The 12,815-nt window shown below is 34.9% G+C and overlaps 1 protein-coding gene across 2 annotated transcripts in view; it reads left to right on the forward strand.

The window, feature by feature from the left end:
* The window catches only part of LOC120627971 (synaptotagmin-7), a 429,893-nt gene that overhangs the window by 63,739 nt on the left and 353,339 nt on the right, over nucleotides 1-12,815 (forward strand). The window contains exon 1 of one of the 2 annotated variants that reach the window (XM_039896111.1): nucleotides 4,058-4,213. The exons of the other annotated variant lie outside the window; for it this stretch is intronic. The gene's annotated coding sequence lies outside the window, so the exon portion shown is untranslated. Of the gene's footprint in view, nucleotides 1-4,057; nucleotides 4,214-12,815 lie in introns of those variants that run through there. 2 annotated transcript variants of the gene reach the window in all.

A 12,815-nucleotide genomic window follows, 5' to 3' on the forward strand; every position in this document is an offset into this window, starting at 1 on the left:
CCAAATTGCCCCTGCAATTACATATTTTTCATAAACTGCCCCTGCTGAAAATCACAGCGCTCACCGTTGCACCAGGGGGGTCGTCGAAAAAAAAACTTTATATTGGTTAGCTCACTTAATGACACAAAAATAGATTTATTGATTCAAGATATTTTTTAATACCGTAGTAATTCTTTTATATGCTGGGTTCAAAAGTATCCTGGTATGATCATACCATCCCTTTGATGTAGAGAATATGAAAATAATTTTGTCAACATCCATGCAGTAGGTGAGCTAGTGCCAGATGGAATACCTAAAAATGAATCAAAAATATTGAAGTAAATTTTTACTTTATAAAAAAAAATTCCCACGCAAATCTATGTCAATTTGAATTAATAAAAGCTGCAATGTTAGTAACAGTCGCATAGCGTGATGTATGTGAGCTGGAGGCTATATTCACTTAGGCAATATATCAAAAGCGATGGAGTTCTCAGGAATTGGTATGGCATAATAATATTATTGTATGCTTATTCAAAGTACCAAGCATATACGGTTACTTTACTGGGAACGGATACGAAGTCCCAATTAGAGGGTCGCACATGCGTGGTTCTCCTGCGAGTGTCGCGAAATATATACCCTCCAGAAACCCTATGATATTTTAATATTAAAATATAATTTGCGGTTAAAACTTGATCAATTGTGGCTACGACAATACACACACTGCCATCTAACCCCAAAGTAAGTATAGCTTGTGTTATTTACTAAGATGATTGATGAATATTTTTATGAAGAATATGCATAAATATTCATTATATACAAATAAACACCCAGACAATCAAAAACATTCATGTTTATCACACAAACATTTTCCAGTTGTGGGAATCGAACTCAGAGCCTTGACTAATAAAGCAGGTTCGCTGCCCACTGCGCCAATCGTCCATCTCACAGTTAATTAGCTAAAGCGATTTGCATGTACACATCATGTGTGTGTGTTTTCTTTATTTGGTACCTGGATCGTTACTTGCAACAACATGATACCTGGTACAGGAGAGAAGAGGACATAATATCCTAGCAGGGACACCTTATATTCTTAGTTGTATACTATTGGGTTTAAATTATTACTGCTGTCGAAAAGAGTATATTCGTTAATCTATTTTTCACACATGTCTACAGTCCTTGAATATACAGAGTCATATTGAGATTGATTAACTATGAGTGGCGTGTGTGAAGTGACTTAACAGAACAAGAGTTTGAGTCTCCCTGATGGACTCTCTCACTTGTAGCCCAGTGGGCCATAAAGCGTACCCCAAAACTTGGTTACCAATTTCGGCCAGTCCTGCTACCTATTCTGCACACTTGTCAGAGGGTTATTGAATATCATGAAGAAAGGCTGTTATGAGCATATTTAGTAGTTGAATTAGCATACGCCACTTTTTCTGCTTGCAAACAGCTTGGTACATTCATGCAAAGGACTGCATATGATTTAAGAAAAAAACGGTAATAGCCTTGTGGTTAGAATGTCGGCCTCATTCTATAGGGGATCGAGTTAGATTCCCGGCATGCAACTCTAGCTTGTCGAAGTTATGAGCGTTTTAATTTTTACAATAAATTATCACTTGGTTTAACGGTTAAGGAAAACATCGTGAGGAAACCGGTCTGAGAGTTCTCCATAATGTTCTCAAAGACGTGTGACTTTTGTCTTGTAGTGGGCCGTTTATGGGTTGATGCTGATAATAATGGTGACCTTTATTTTATTCTACCTTGCAGCTTTCAATGGTAGTGGACTAACCGGTAAAAGTGATGGCTGTTATATTAAGTCCTGGCTATTCATACTACAAAAAGCTGAATGACTTCGTTGCATATCTTTGTATTTAGGGTAGAAATTGGCCACCGAAGAAGCCATTAGTCAAGCCAGCTATACCAGACAAGAGAAACTAGGCTATATAATTTTTCTCCTGTTAGGAGACTAGTATATTAATACGCAAAACTGGGTTGCTAGTGGGTCGAAGAAGATTTATAAGAAATTTTTAACCCTATTTAAAAACTATTCAAGTGGTGCCACGATTGTTTATATTGCTGACCTACTTTTCTCTTGCACGTTGTTGTGAAAAAATTTACTACCGTTTGACCGAGAAATTAGTGAGTGCACTTACTTCTTATAAATTTCGCCAACGTTACATAATTAGTGAAAAACGGGTACGGAACCAGTGGCTTCGGTAAATCTGTTTTGTGTAAGAAAGTCTGTGGTACTGCACTAAATATATCGAGATATAAAAGGTTTTAAGCTTGCGCTGCTCAGTGTTTATTTAGCAATAACTTTTTCTTGCAATACCAAGTTTGGTGCTGCACACTTCGAGCTTCTTTTCAGGAGGTCCGTGTTTGATAACCAACACATTTAAATTTTACCCAAAAAGTATATATTTAAAACCTTTGTCCTGATGATTTTAGTATATCTAATATTTCTTGAAGCTATAACAGGTTGTTTTTACTGAAGCGTTTCAATTCTTTATTGAATTAATCTGACTCATATGGAGATGAAAATAGAATAACGTAGGTACTTATGAAAATTAAGCTCAATTTAGCATCCTCAGGGGATGTCGACTTTACAATTAATAATTGTTAAGACTTTCATTGTAAAGTCAACATCTCCCGAGGATGCTCCGGTTTTGGATTTAAACGGTATCTAAAGATCTGATTGGTGTGGAGGATTGAAGAAATTATAAATTACACCATACATATTCTCCTGCTTTTCGCGAAGAATAGCAAATTAAGCCTTATTTTCATAATATATCATGGAACTCCGTAAATAAAAGCCTGCTTCTATCCAATAACTTAGGTACTTTCCGAATAATTCTATAATATGCCGTTCAAAGGGACGCCTCGCCTTCTTTGGGTCACAAGATTAGTATTATTTGCTTAATATTTACCATCATCATACTGCAAGATAGTTTATCTCTCTTACAGAGCAAAAATAACTTGAACGCACCATGTTGATCAAATGCGGGTTGGTTGGCAAACTCAACTAAAAAATCTTAGCTCGTTATGTTTTGACGAACATTCTAACTAACCGACTAACGCGTTGTATATTAATACTTTGTTCTACCACGATACAAAGAAAACACTAAAAGGAATAAGTAATATCTAGGATAGCTTTGGTTTAAAGCCCTTTTTCCAGTATGAATTAACATCAAAAAGGTTTCCGGTCATCAACCTGCAAAACTAGATTCTGTGCCAAAAACTTACCGTCACAACACTTCGCATAATTAGCCTCTTACGTGCCAATGTGACTGCTTTCATTTTAGTTTTATCGCGTTTAATGGAGCCAGTCTTAAGTTACATAAATACATACTATTTTTTTTATTTAACTAATATTGGGACGCAATGAAGAGGAAATAAAGATTTTGATTGACTTGACTTGTGATTACAAGTACATGTGGAAGTCAAAGTCAAAGTCAAATATTTCTTTATTCAAATAGCACATAGATGGCACTTTTAATCCGTTGTTTACATACAAAATGTGTACATAGTAGTGAGTACGGATATTCGTAAACTTAGAACTAAAGCTACGACGTTTCTAAACGCCCCTTAGTCTAAGAAGAAGCCCAGAACAAACTTAGCCGGGTGTTCTTTTTGGTAACACCATCACACATTGTCATTTAAAAATATTTAAGAAACAACCTGGTTAGAGACACAGTTCACATCCAAGCTTAGGTATTATCGTTTACGTAATCTTTTATACTATAATAGGACTTTTCTATAAGCTTTTGATTAATACAAACTTTGAAATTATTTAGAGACATCCCCAAGATATCAACCGGTACTTTATTGTTAAATTGAGCAATCTTATGGAGTATACGCGTATAAGACATAATAAATGTATTGTACTAAAAGAGATCAAAACAAACAAAAAGAAGCTTAAGGAAGGTCAAATTCTCTTACGAACCCTTCGTAAAAAACATAATGCAAATTATTCGTAGCGTGTGAGATTACGTAGTCGCGCGGGGATGCTACGAATCTCGTAGCCTCGTAGCCCGTAGCCCGTAGCCAGTATCGTTCTTCGCCACGATCAGAGTGCACGTCTATATGCCTCTCTTTCTAAATCTATCTCTCTCTGTCTAACTTCGCGATTCTTCACTAAAAAAAAGCAATAGTGTCAAGTGATATTTTAAGTGATGTGTTTTTAATAGTTGATAATTTTTCCGTTTCTTTCCTTTACGTGATTGTTATGTAACAGGTTCGTTGTTTTTATTGCAAACTTTGAATGAAAAAAATAACAGAATGCTATTTGAATTAATTCCATGAAAGAATTTTTGATTCATATTATATTAACGTTGTAATTTCAAAAGTGCTTGATAACTTATCTATTTATTTCGCATATATTTCAAAGCAATATTTATTACGTTTATTTTAATAATATAACTATTTCAATCAAAAAATATTACTTAATGTTCATTACAGATAAATATGAATTTATTAGTTTATTGTTTTACATATAATAACTATATTTTATATTTTTGTCTATAGATACATCACGAAATGGACAAACTTTTACACTTATTTTGTATAAAATTTACAACACTTACTTAGTGTACTAACTATATTTTCCTATATTAATTAGAAACAGATAAAGTTCAAAAAAGGTTGACGCGATCTTGCTTGCAAAGCAAGTTCATTCCTTTATATAACTATATATATGTTTATATAAAGTCTTTATGATATTAATATAATAAATGGTTCATAAATTAATACCAATCGTGATAAATATTTAAACACTATTTATGATTCAATGCTGAAAGCCCATTGTCTATGAATGAACGAGTAAAGACATGAATGAAAACAATTATATCGTACGCCACATAATATTAGCCACAATAGCATTTCATATAAATTTTGCATGATATCGATTTATGTAAGAGTAACATGGGCTATATCTGGTACGTATTAGGTGTGAATACTAGCATTATAATATGATGTTCTAGGTTCAATTAAAGTTTAGGTCAGTATGAAAAAAATGGTCCAATTCCAGATTGAACTCACCATATTTAAAAAATAAAGTATGACATGAAAAAACTCTCTGGAATGCCTTGTAGGATAATATCATGTAGAATACCGACAAAGGCAAAAGCTTACTCAATCATATTTCAAGAACTAAAGTTAAATACGTACGTAATATTTTATCGTACAAGACAAACCGAATACGAAATTATGTCTTTAATCATAACCGAGATTGACAACCTTAGATACTCTTCAAGGCATTCAGAAATGGTTATGGCTAAATTCAAATCTCGAACGTAAACCCTTGCTACAGACTCTTCAATCCAATCGACGGTTTAAACAAGATCATCAAATAAGGAATATAATGTCAGTTTTACAAACAAAGTAAGTGCATTTCAAATTTTTCCCATTGTATATAGTCTTCCATTATATCAGGTGGGCCATCGGATTGGTACGTAATTATTTGAATAGAAAAAAATGATTTTGGTGGTTAATATATGTATGTATGTGAGTTTGTTCGTCCCACCATAGCTTCTTACCGCCTGCACATATTTATATGCATTGGACATAGTTACAATGTTTTTATCCTCACGATTGACACTGGCTGTAATTTTATTATTAAAAAACTATTATGGTGGCTATACGGAGAAATATTTATTTACGAAAAATCGTTGAATTTCATAAGTCGTTAGTAATTTTTTTTGATTACGTACTTCTTTGCAGTACAATCTATGCCTTAATTTCACGCATCAAAAAATGCATACTTCCCTAAAATTATGTTATCAAGAAACCAAACCCAAACTCTTATCTGTATTGCACCAGCGTACCACTGCACTAAAAGTTTGATATGCACTTATCTGATATGTGCCGATATCATGACATGATATGAATGTGATATAACAGAGTGTTCTGTTGACAGTGAATGAGTGCGCCCTTGATAAAGAGCTTTGATACCGACGTGACTGGTTATTGGTCAATGGGGACCGATGGTTTGATCGTGGATGTTATTGGATCAAGTGCATTCTGGGATTTCGGATTTTATTAAAACACTGCTCTGTTGATCCCTCTGTTAATTTCATGAACTGATTGTACTAGTAGTCTGATTTGGCATAATATCTTTCGGTCAATCGGTTGTTTAAAAGGTTATCTTTTTACAAATTAAGCTTCGATTTGTGTTCGCAAAACTCTGAAAGTCAATTAATTAATTAGAATTTTACATATGATTTCAGTTCTGTATAGGTTCGTATCAACCCATTACCACCCCAATTCAGGGCACGGGTCTCCTTCCACAGTGATAAATGCTTAAGTCCGTAGTCAACCATGCTAGCTCAAAGCAGAAATAAAAGAAAAATAATAATAAATTTACTACTACAATACACCCGTACTGAGATGGCTGATGAATATTTATAATGACACCCAGATACTGAAAAACATTTATGTTCATCACACAAAAATTCTTCAGTTTTGATCATCGAACCCACACCCTTGGACTCAGAAACCAGGGTTACTGCCCACTGCGCCAATGGGTTGTCCATTTAAATATTCTGTTTCTATAAATTATTCATTATTTATTTCATTTGTGTATTTCTATTGTGATTTAAGAGTAGTTATTTTTGGCCTAGTATTGCCAGGGTATATTGGAATTGTTTTAGTCTTTTCTTATTAATTTAGCGTATGTAACACCGCCGAGCAAATCTAGTGTTACTATAGTAAATAAGTAGTCTTAACATTACACAATCGGAACACACACATAACATACACACGACACAAATATACGTCACTTTTCATAGGAAAGATAAAAAATAGCAAAGTAATTGGTTGGTGGTTAATTATAACCTGATATTCTAATTCTGCGTCACTAAAACCAGCTTTCCGAGTCGGTGGTAAATTGCCTTTGATCCAAAGTAACTTAAAAGGCCTACTTGAATATTTATTACAATTTTTTCGTAGAATTAATTAATGTTTCTGTACAGGAGTTTTATATTACGACGACAGGGGAAAGTTCTTAAAATAACACTCTTTGGTATGGTGTTAAGCAATTTATAAATATATATTTTTTGTTGTTATACAAATATTATACAAGAAATCGCTATGCAGCGATAAGGCCGCCAAATTGTATACGTTGATTTGTTATACTTCTTCTTCTTTTTGTTCTATGTACTTTTTGTGGTGTGCAATAAAAGTATATTCATACATTCATTCATTCGTTCATTCATACAAAGTAGTGAAAGCCTAGAGGTTATAGGATTTCAGCTTAACATTCGGAGGGACAGAGTTCAAACCTCGGATCGAACTTTTCAAAGTTATGTATTTTAAAAATTAAATGCCCTCTGTTTTAACGTTGAAGGAAAACATCGTGAAGAAACTTACATTTCTGAGAAAAATTCTCCATAATGTTCTCAAAGTATGGCCAGTGTAGTGGACTACGGTCGAAGTCCTTCTCAATCTGAAAAGAAACCGGTGCCCTGACACTGCCGGTAATTGTTTTAGCACGTTATATATAACGGGCTCTTTCTGAATTTGACGCAGGATACGTGGTCTAATTTATTTACATATATACTATCACATATATACAAACATAAACGTGGGACAGTAATTCGTATAGGTACGAGTACGAGATATACTAAAGTATACTAATATAAATATAGTTAGCGCAGGGATTCGTAGTTGGCCCCCCCAAAGTGAAGTCGAAGCACTAACGACTTTTCTATCTCCGCTTCAAATTGCTTTTATTTTCTTTTAACGGTATTCTACTTTTTTATATCGAAAAAAAAATTAAAGTTTTAGGAAAAATGTAGTCAACAAAAGTCAGTATTTCGACCCATTTGCATGGATCGTGGTCATGACGGGTCTGCGGAGGTGAGAAGTTGGAGTATTTTTAAGAAATGTTGATTAACTGCAAAATAATGAGCTTAAACACTTTTACATACTAAGTTTTACTAACTATCGATTTAATACCATACCTTAAGTAGAAAAAGAGCTTTTTGGAGCAGAGTTCGTCCGGGGAGCTACTACCGCGGAGCCTGCGTCTGCCGAAACCATTGCTGTCTTTGATCAGTGGACCGTGGATACGGGTGTAATTATAGGCTAATGTAGCTTAACACCTACGCATCAGGTTGTTGGCCTAGTAGCAAAAGCAATCTTTTCGAAACCTTGCATCCTGAAGAAAGGTACTTTTCTAGGTAGGAGGTAAGGTCTTACCACAGAAAAATAATGAATGAATGAATGAATGAATACACTTTTATTGTACACCACAGAGAAAATTTACAGAGATACAAATACAACAGCACAATAAGGTATAACGTACAATTTGGCGATAAGGTATAACGTGCAATAATCGATGCCGAGGACTTTTAAAAACCGAAATACAAGAGTACGTTATCGCAGACAATATTCAGTCGAATATATAGCATACATAGCTACTATATTATCCTTCATTTCTTTATATTTTAAATATCAGCAGCTGTCTAAAAGAATTTTCATTGAAAAATTCGCTGAACATCCGGAAAATAGCGTCGGTGATTGTTTTTCTTTGTCGTCATTTAAAGATTACTTTTTATGCCTTATTTTATTTCCACCATTGATGCCGAAATAAATCATTTGCTCAATATTAAATAGAGTGTACAAGAATTTTTACTAAAATAGCCCTTACGCTGGAAACACATTAAATTTATAACCACCGGACTACGTTATGTCTAGAAACATTGGGACAAATCGTTGGATTTAAAACATGACGTGTGAAAGTGAAGATATATGGATTTTAGCCATCTAAGCACTATGAAACAGCTGGAAGGATTATCTTTTGTTTATCCATGGCATAGTTTCGTATCACAAAAAAATATTTTTTGCCAATCGAAAAATTTGATAATGGCAAAGCATGATTGGAAACTACAAAATTCGTATTATTTTTTTAGTTCGTTACCAACATATCTATACGGTAGGGTTAGATGCGCCCGCTCGTAGACACGTAGGTTTTGCTGGGTATCTAATTAATACCTATTTGAAACCTATATACTCGGATGATTGCAGATTGCGAAATACTGTCTTAGTTTCCTATTGTCCGTTTAACATCAGAAAATTATCAACACAAGTAGGGCTAGCATATGCACAAGATAATTATCTCTACCCGTTACTCGTACTCTTTGTATAAAGATAGACGAGATAATGGGTAGACACCAATCTCGTGGCGCATGCTAGCCCTTCCGGTCATTTCGCGCCACGTGTAAGGTCAAAATAACATCGAGTCAGGTTTTACGTGTAAAGTGTGACACAGCCTTTAAGATTCAATAAACTTGGGAAATTTACCCTGCCACGACAGGCCACCGAGCAGGAAAATAGATGACTTATTCAGTTGAAAAATCGCATTTTATTAAATTTAATCTAAATAAATGTTTTACGCCGTCCGGGGTCATAATTTTGAGAATAGCTTCTATTTTAGAAAGTGTTTTGATAGGTCTTGCCGTGTTTAAAAGACATTCAGTTAACCCTTGAACTAAATTTCTTCAAAGGGACGACTTCAAAGCTTTGCTGTATTATTTCTGTCCCATTTTATTCTTGTTTAAGATTTGTTTGATGTCATTATCGTCATAAGCCTATTAACGTTCCATAGCTAGCTAGCCATAGGCCTCTCTTTTTTAACAGAAACCCAGTAAACGTCTCCAATACGGCTTGGTGAACTTTAATAATTATTATCACTCGTTTAAGACAGGGGTATCAACGTCAGTACGTTAGTCATCTGCAGCCTATTAACGTTCTACAGCTGGGCAGCTTCGCCTTAAGAGTAAAGGTCCACCACGCTGCTTCAATGTGGGTTGGCGACTATGATGAACAAGTTTTTTTTAAACTGTAATAGACTAGCGCTTGACTACAATCTCACCTAATGGAAAGTGTATGATGTGATGTGGCCTTAGATGGGACGCGCTTGCCTAGAAGATGCCCGTTCACTCTCGTTTTAAAAATGTCTAAGTTGTAAGAATTAGGAAACACAGTGACAATAACCGAGACCGACGGTTTAACGTGCTCTTCGAGGCACGGGGGTTGACACCACCAATTTCCTAACTCCAGGTCAGCACTGAAAGTTCTTCAACAGAAAGTACACAATACTTAATAATTCTGAGGCCGATGTCAGGATTCAAATCCGGGACCTCACGATCCGTAGTTGAACATGTTAACCACTAGACAACCGAGACAGTATGTTATTTCGATTAAAATTGTATCTTACAAATCTTGTAAGCCCAAATAAATTACCTATATGGAATATTATTAATATTGTTTTCCTTAAATCGTTTATCTTAATATATATTACGCGGGCAAAACATGTATAAGACTCGAGTACAAGAAGAAAATAGTTTTCCTTATATCTAATATACGGTATTAAGGTAAATCTGAGCACCGTAATATGGTGCAGGAAGACCTTTTGTAGACGAAGGGATTTCAGCTTAAATTAGGGTCTTAGGTGTGTCTTTTTTGTAAAAGATCCTTTTTTTTCTTATTAGCGAGCTTTAAGTGTCTCTATAATAGCTAAACCCTTTATTTATTACTAACTGTTGCCTGCAACTTTGTTCATTAACCATTTGTTTTCCTCGACTAAAATCGGTTCTATGTCTGGCTTCGACATACAGAAAATTCTGTAAGCTAAATTCATATGACGGCCGATTGGCGTAGCAGGCAGCAATCCTGCTTTCGAGCAGCAGAAATCAGTTTATGAGTCCAAGGCCATGGGTTCGATTCCCACGACTGAAAAATGTTTGGATGATGCACATGAATTTTTTTCAATGCCTGGGTGTTTATTTGTACATTACAAGTATTTATCTATATTATTATTCTAAAAATATTCATCAGTCGTCATCGTACCCATAACACATGCTACGCTTACTTTCGGGCTAGATGGCGATGTTTGTATTGTCGTAGTATATTTATTTATTATTTATTATCTATATAACAGTCCACCAATCCACACTGGGCCAGCGTCGTGGACTACGGCCTTAACCCCTTCTCATTGTGAGAGGAGACCCGTGCTCTGTAGTGGGCCGGTAATAGGTTTATATGATAATCTATATAACTGTGCATAGGTAAAGAAGGTTTTTTTTTCATCCCACGTACTTTCGCGGGATAAATAGTATGTTACGCCCATTTGCAGAATGCAATTGTCAGATTTCGTTAATAATGCTCCAGTGGTTGAGGCTGTAAACATTCGATGCCTTTTTTTATTCATAGTTTTTGAGTAAGATAATGTTAACAATTATTTAATAATTCTAATAAAGGTGATAGTAATTTTTATGGCAAAGTAAGATTTAATTTGCAACACACGAGACGGTTCAAGGATAACGATGGCTTGTTACACTGGTTGCCATGAATTCTCTTATTATCTATATGCAGGTATTTCTTTATGTAACTGATACCTATAGAATATAATAATATGTTAATTAATAAGTGTTTGTTGAAACCTGCATGCCTTAATGGTCTCCGTGATGTTTTTAAAGGTTTAAAGGGGTGTGAAGACTTGGCCAGCGTAGTGGCCTTCTGGGTGGATCCGTGTCCTGTAGTGGCCGCTAATGGGTTGTTTTTTTTTTTTTGGTTCGCACTCAGTTATCCTCTGACATAATAGCCCACTACGCTGGCCAAATCTTCACACGCCTTTAATAATAAAAAAAAAACTAATGATGATGAATCAGTGTTTTATTTACTTTGTAAATAAGAGGTAGAAATTTAGTGGCTATTCAATGTCATCTAGAAAACGCCTATATCTAAACCCCGTACGCTATAATTTACTACAATGTAATTTACATACACGCTTTTTCATTCGTGGAAAATTCAATGAATTTAGCCTTTCATCAATAAACGGGATATGTAACGTATAAATCAAATTTCTAATCGGATGGTTAGTTCCTGAGATTAGCGCGTTCAAACACACGGCTTTAATCAAACAGTAACAATATATCAGCTTTGGGATAAATCATCCTTTATTCGTACAGTAACTAATAACGCACTCATAAATAAAACGTTCCAGTTCACCGAACCACCCCAGATAAAGCTTCTGCGAAGTTGCAATTTGAAGAGTTGCATGCGCTCTATTTTCAGTTCGCACACTACGACCGTGTAATATAAAAATAAAACAAAGAAAGTAGGAAATCCTGCTTTTCCCAGTTTTGTAAACTTGCACGTGGCAATTTTGCATTCGGCTCGACTTTTACGCAGCTTAACGATCATACAGTTCCGTAAATAATTTACTTCATCGTGTTAAAGAATTGCCACTTAGATAAGCGGAAATAGAAAGTAGCCTCCGACAATTTTTTTTATTGTTTACGGGACTTTTAACAATAATAATTAAACTTTATTTATACCATCTTATCAAAATTTACACTTCTATAAAACTAGTTCTGATTGTTTAATAATTTCTTAAGTTAGTGTCAGTCTGTTAGTCCTAGTTTTTGATGGATCCCATAGGATGGGGGAAAGCTTTTTCCATATCTTTCCAGACTTTTCGATTTTGGACAGTTTTCACCCACTTCTTCCCAGTAATGTGGATTATATCGTCATATATATATATTTTATCTATAATAACGGTCTTTTAACGAAGTTTAATGATAGCGTCCACTGCATATTATATTCATTAAAAAATACGCCGGTATTCTTGGAAGAAGGATTTTTATCAAATTTATCTACGGCATTGTACCAGAACGCCTTATCGTCGGCATGTCTTTTTCAGTAGAGTAGAACCACGGGCGAATCCTGTGGCTTTGGTTTGGTTTTGGTTTTAGAATACACGGTGTATTAAAATGGTTAGAATATGGCGGCGAGATGACAGTATTCGAGGTGTGATCTGCTCCAAACGATATGCT

This window comes from Pararge aegeria, chromosome 12, assembly GCF_905163445.1.
Source record: "Pararge aegeria chromosome 12, ilParAegt1.1, whole genome shotgun sequence".
Lineage (NCBI taxonomy): Eukaryota > Metazoa > Arthropoda > Insecta > Lepidoptera > Nymphalidae > Pararge > Pararge aegeria.